The following is a 6988-nucleotide window of genomic DNA, read 5'->3' on the forward strand; positions in this document are numbered from 1 at the left end:
ATATGTGTGTGTACACACACACACACACACACACACACACACACATCCGTGGTAGAAACTTCGATCTTTGTTGCTCCCACAAGAAGTTGTATGATTCAGGACCTTTCTATCTCATTGTAATTGCCTTCTATATGATTTCCTGCTCATTGGTCTTTTTTATGCTACTACCCAGGGACTCCTGTTGCCTCGCTCTGATTATGTCATTCCAGGGGCTCCTCATTCTATGCAGGATAAAGTCTAGGTTTTTGGATATACTCTATGCTGTCACCAAACTGGCTCATCCACCAGATGTTTTTGTCCCTCCCTCCATGTCTGTGCTTTTCTATTCTAATTCTATTTGGAGTGGAAGCAAGACTGTGCAGGGGTAACCTGCATGATATACTTTCTTTTTAAAAATATTTGCTTTTAGTTTTTAACATTCAGTTCCATAAGATTTTGAGTTCTTAATTTTCTCCTCCTCCCTCTGCTCTCACCCAAGATGACATGCAATCTGATATATGCTATACATATACAATCATATTAAATGTATTTCCATATTAGTCACAGACATGATATGATTTTATCAAGTGGATTGGAGGAACCTCAATTGATCAGGGGTCTGCTTAATAATTTTTCTCTCCTGTTTACATCAAGGGATAATGGATTTGTGGTGTGCAAAGAAAAGTAAATTTTTATGCACAGCTAAGTCATGAACTGACAACCATCATTAAAAAACAACCTTAAATTATCTCTAAATGTGAGCTTTAATAATGGCTGAGTACTGTGAATTTCTGAGTACCCTGGATATATGGTGATTACATGGTTTATTTCCACCTAGTTTATTCTTCTGTCTACTCTTCCTCCCCACCCCATGAAGCCTTACCCCTCTATTTCCTTTCCAGTTAACTTATATGATTTGTTTTCCCTTATTAAAATGTAAATTCCTGGGGTGGAGTCAAGATGGTATAGTGAGAAGAAAATTTTTTGCCTTAACTCCTCCACAATTACATAAAAGTGTGCTAAGTCAAATTATGATTGGAAAAGATAAGAAAAAGTCACAGTGAGTCTTTTTTTCCATCCCAGGGCAGCTTCAAAAGAAAGACAGAAAGGTTTGTGGGCACTGGGGTAGGGGATGGCTAGAAGAACAATGCAGAAAAGGTTTCAGGGGGCATTCAAGCATTCAAGTATGGTAAGGGAACTGAACACCAGGGCAAGAAACACCTGAACAGGAAGACATCCTATGTGTTCCCTGTATTAGCACTAGGAGTACAACTGGGTGCCACCTAGCAGCCCTGCTGCATCTTTTTTTTTTTTTTGAAGAACATTTATTTCTTTCAAGAGAGACATTGAAATATTTTTTTTGTCACTGAGACGTCATCTCAATTAATACATATGTGTAGTTCTCCCCAGACATCCTGCTTCATAGTAGGGAAATGAAGCTGTGATCCCTTTTACTACAAGTAAAATGTTACAAAATATTTACAAGGAAAGTTAAAAAAACAAACAAAACCAGAAATAAACACACACACACACACACACACACACACAAAACTGGATGAAATGCTTTGATTTCTGACAAATATTTATTTCAGTGGCTTACTAAACTCACCTAAGAAAATGTTTTCAAAAATAAAAGTACAGACACTAAAATCCTGCCTATCTCATGCCTCCAAAGAAAAAAGGAAATTGTGGTGATGATGGGTATAGTAGAGATATGCAGGGACACTGCTATAGAAGCTTACCAGTCTGCTCTGAATGAAACATCCTTTTCTTCTGTGCAGTGAATTCTGACCAAAGTTAAACAACATTAGGACAGTCCCTACACTGAAGTCAGGAAATGTTCTGACAGAGTAAAGGTTAACTCCTCTGCACTCAGGTCCAAATATATAAAAACTCCTTCCTCTATGAACCATATTTTCTAATATGAATTTGTGGAATTAAAACCTTCCCTGGCATCATAAGCTGTCATAGAAGCCCCTCCATCTCTTTCATGAAGGCTTTATACACATCATCCTTGGTTTGTACTGAAACAGGAGCAGAGGGGCCAGATATAGGGACTGCTTTGGTAGAATCCTCTTCTGACTTTCTTTGGGGAGCAGCAGTAGCTCCTTTGTTTTCTCCTTGAACCCTCAGTGCAGTGGGCACAAATCTGGTAATTTCTGCCTTGTGATTGGTGATTTGTGGCTTGGCACTGATGGTTGCTCTGGCTTTCTTCTCAATAGTGGGTGCCCTGGTGTCATCCATTTTGGGTCTCTGGGTCAAATTAGGTGGGGCATTTAAAACCCCTGGATTCGGCAAGGGAGCTGGTGGAAAAAGCCCTGGTTGAGCAGGTCCAAGTGGAGGCACCAGAGGTGGGTGCATCACACAAGGAGGAGATGGAGGAATGCCTGGAGGTGCTAGGGGAAGTAGCCTCAGTGGTGGTTCTTGTGGAGGAGGACCTGGAGGAAGACCAGGAGGTGGGCCTGGTGGTGGACCAGGAGGCTTGCCTGATGGAGGACAAGGAGGTAAAAGTTGGGGTAAAGGCCCCTGAAGTCTTGACATTCCAGGTGGTCTTAGGAATGAAGAGCTCCTGGAGGTGGACCAGGAGGAAGGTCAGTGGGTGGCCCAGGTGTTTGTAATGGTGGAGCAGGTGGTGGTCCAAGATGGGGTGGTCCTGGCATGGGAGGTGTCTGTATTTGAGCAGGAGGAACAGACAGTGGAGGTGGTGCTGTTGTTGGGAAGCAGGAGATAATGATGCCCCATCAGGAAGAGATTCTTCTTTGTGCTGCTGCTGTGTTGTATCTTCTGACTCAGAGTCATCAGAATACTTCTCATCATCACCCTCTGAAAATTCCTCCACTTCTTGCCCCTCTTCAGGAATTTCCTGACTTGCCATTCTAAACATCATAGCTTGAAGAGGTGTTAATTCCTTCATGTTTTTCATTTTCTTTCATGCTTTTCCAGGAACATCAGCAAATTATACACTGAGGCCTGAATTTTGTCCTCATTGTTTTCTCTCTCTTCACCATCACGATGCATGAACTCCTCTCCTTCACTGTCAGCATTCTGACCCATCAGTGTCACTGCCATCACTGCTGTCATCATGCTTATCTTGATCCATGTCTTCAAGATAACTTTCATCTTCACTGGTGCTAGAAGCATCATAATTATGACCTCAATGAGCAAACTTTGGAATATATAAAATATCCTCCTCTCCCCGAGGAAGCAGAAGTTCTAGGGCAAAGCTCACTTTACAACCATATATCTGTATATCCCCAGTAGAATGTGGGGAGGAGGTGGCCCTGGGGGTGGGCCAGTTGGCTTTCTTCCAGGAGGCAAATGAGGAACACCATGTCCAAGAAGAGGAAGTATAGAAATTGCCCTGGTGGGAAGTTCATAGGCAGAGTTTGTTGTTGTTGTTGTTGTTGTTGTTGTTTTTTTTTTTTGGAGAATAGAAGGTGGCTGTGCACCAGGCAATGGGATGTCAGATCAAGATGTTAGAAGGAGCATGAAGCATATCTGGCAATGGGATGCTTTGCACTTCAACATGCTGAGCATTCTTTACAGCATCGAAGTACTGGCCGAGCTGGGCCCTCTTCAGCTCATATTCCATTTCTAACTTTCAAAGTTCTTTGTAGATATCTGGATTTTCGTTTTAGTACAATAAGAAAATATGCTCAAAAGTTTCACAATTTTTTTGTTTCTCTTTTAGCACCTTTTTCATTTAGCTATGGCTACTGTACTGGATTGAACTCCATCTCATCCAATTTCTCCATGTCCCGGATATTCTGTTCGGGAGTCTTCATCTTTAGTACTGCAGCTTGCACCATCATTTGCTGTTCCTTATTCTTTTTTTAATTCCTTCTTCCAGGCTGCTTTTCAAGCCTGGCCAATGGGGTTCATGAAATTCCCACTCTTGGTGGGTGATGTAGATCTCTACCCCATTTTCACAGGTTATATGTTTTAGTCAGTTAAGGGGGAAAAAACATTTTCATTCAAAGCAATACACCACAGCTATTATCAGCAGAAGTCTAGGTGATTTTCAAACTTTTTCATCAGACTGTGTAACATCCACCTTTCAGCTGCTCCATGGAGCCAGCGAGGGCCACAGGGTTGCATGCAGCAGGGGCTCTCATGCCCTCCTCACTCTCCCCAGGTCTGGGTTGGGAAGCCTTCACTTTCACCTCTTGCTTGGGGCCTAAGCAACTACCATCTTGAAACCACCCTGTTGTATCTTATACAGTGCCAGGAGGAGAAAATAGAAATTAAAGAGGAGAATAATAATAGGAGGAGAAAAAGACATTAATAAGAGGAGAAAAAGAAATTAAATAAATAAAAATAGGCCACCTGGAAACAAAACTATTGCTATTTACAGATGATATGATGGTATATTTAGAGAACCCTAAAGAATTAACTAACTAGTTGAAACAATTAACAACTTTGGCAAAGTTGCAGGATATAAAATAAACTCATGTAAGGTATCATCATTTCTATACATTACTAACAAAACCCATCAGGAAGAAATAGAAAGAAAAAATTCATTTAAAATAACTGTAGACAACATGAAATACTTGAGAGTCTACTTGCCAAGACAAATCCAGGGACTATATGAAGATAATAACAAAATACTTTTCACACAAATAAAGACATCTCAAAAACTAGAAAAATATTATTGGTTCATGGGTAGACTAAGAGAGTATAATAAACAATAATATAATATAAGAATATAATATAAAAATGATAATTCTACATAAGTTATTTTACTTATTCAGTGCCATACAAATGAAACTACCAAAGAATTATTATATAGAATTCAAAAAAAAACAACAAAATCATTTGAAAGAAGAAGAAGTAAAGAATATCAAGGGAATCAATGAAAAAATATGAAAGAAGACAGCTTACTGGTATCATCTTCCAAACTATATAACAAAGTGATAATCCTCAAAACAATCTGGTACTGGCTAAGAAATATAGAAGTTGATCCACATGAGAGATTAGGCACATAATGCATAATAGTAAATGACTACATAAATCTTATGTTTTATAAATCAAGAGATCTAACTTTGAGTTAAGAACTCACCAGCTGACAAAAATTTTTGGGAAAACTAGAAAGCAATATGTCAGAAATTAGGCATAGATCAACATTCACACCTTATGCCAAGATAAGGTCAAAATGAATAAATGATTTAGACAAAAAATGTTAATATCATTTATAAATTATGGGAGCATGGAAGAATCTATGGATTTTTCTATAATACCTATAGATAACAGGACAGTTGATGACCAAACAAGAGATAGGATCTTAGGAAGGAAAATGGATAATTTTAATTAAATCAAATTTAAAAGCTTTTGTACAAAACACAGAAAAAAATTAGAAGGAAAAAAGAAAACTGGGAAAATTTTGCAGCATTTTTTTTTCTGATAAAGGCATTATTTCTTAAACATATAGGGTAGTGAGCTGAATTTATAAAAATAAGAGCCATTACCCAAATGATAAGTGATTGATTGATATGAACAGGGAGTTTTCAGAAGAAATCAAAGTTATCAATAGGCACAAAAAAATGTTCTCTATTAGTACTGATTACAAAAATGCAAATTAAAACAATTCTGAGACATTACCATATACTTTTCAGATTGGCTCACATGGAAGAAATGAAAAATAAAAATTTCTGGAGTAGATATGGAAAACAGTGACACCAATGCACTCTTGCTGAAGTTGTGCTCCATTTCTATGATTCTGGAGAACAATAATGAATGATGCCCAAAGGTTATAAAACTGTGCATACATTTTTACTTAGCTATATCACTACTATGTCTGTATTTCAAAGAGATCAAATAAAAGGGGAAAGGTTATATTTCCATAAGATATTTATAGAAGTTCTTTTTATGGTGTCAAAGAATTTAAATTTGAGGGGATCCTGAACAAGTTATATTTCATGATTTTGATGGAATACTATTGTGCTTTAAGAAATAATGAGCAAAATAGTTTCAAAAACTCTGAGAAGACTTTTATCAACTCATATAAATTGAAGTGAGAACCAGAAAAAACATTGAACACAATAAAAGCCATATGATCCAAGACAATTTCAGAGTACCTATAATGAAAAATGCTCTCCACCTCCAGTGAAAGAACTGATGAACTCTGCTAAATGAAGCATGCTTTTAAATTTTCTTTTTTCCCTTAATTTCTTTTTTCTGTGTTTTCTTTTGCAACATGGCTAATGGGGAAATACATGTTGGATAAATTAAGATATTTAGTTGTTTTTCAGTTATGTCTGACTATATATGACCCCACTTGATGTTTTCCACGCATTGATATTGAAAGGCTTTGCCATTTCCTTCTACAGCTCATTTTACAGATGAAGAAACTGAGGCAAAAAAAAAATTAAGTGAGAGATTCTACTTCCAGGAGCTAACATGGCAGAGTAAGTAGTAAATTGCTGTCGCTCTATGTTCAACTCCAAACAACCATAAAATAGTGCCCTAGAACAAATCTGGAAAAGCAGAGTCAGCAAAAAGAAGGGAGGAATGGTCTTTCAGCTGGGAAGACTTGAAGGATCAGCAAGAAAGGTCTGCCTCACTCAGGTAAAAGGGGAGTACATTTCAGGAAAGGAAGCATCCCAGCAAGCCAGAAACTAGCTCCACCTCAGTAAACCAGTGAGAAATCCTGACCCACAGGGAGGTGGAGCAGGGAAACACCAACACCAGAAACCACAATGAGCTTTATCATAGCCAGGGGAACCAGCAGACTCCAGCACCAAGAAACACCACATGCTTCAGTGCATCCCAGGGCAAACAGGCAACCTCCAGTGGCCAGACCTCCATGTGCTTTAGTGCATTTCTCCAACAGGGGAAATGCTGAAAAACTCTACTGGGCCTCAGCATACACCAGACACCACCACTAGGACCAAAGTTCTCTAACAGCATCAGCCAACCCCCATCCCACCATCTCAGCACAACACCAGACACAAAGGTTCCCCATGGTCCTCAGGACTACATCAGTACAGCCCCAGGTAAACGGCCAGGGCCT

At 38.9% G+C, this 6988-nt stretch overlaps 1 pseudogene; it reads right to left on the reverse strand.

The window, feature by feature from the left end:
• Nucleotides 1-1944: 1944 nt before the first annotated feature.
• LOC114048267 lies at nucleotides 1945-3903 on the reverse strand (annotated as a pseudogene).
• Nucleotides 3904-6988: the final 3085 nt, after the last annotated feature.

The sequence above is a fragment of the Vombatus ursinus genome, unplaced genomic scaffold (genome assembly GCF_900497805.2).
Source record: "Vombatus ursinus unplaced genomic scaffold, bare-nosed wombat genome assembly UNPS02014792.1, whole genome shotgun sequence".
Classification (NCBI taxonomy): domain Eukaryota; kingdom Metazoa; phylum Chordata; class Mammalia; order Diprotodontia; family Vombatidae; genus Vombatus; species Vombatus ursinus.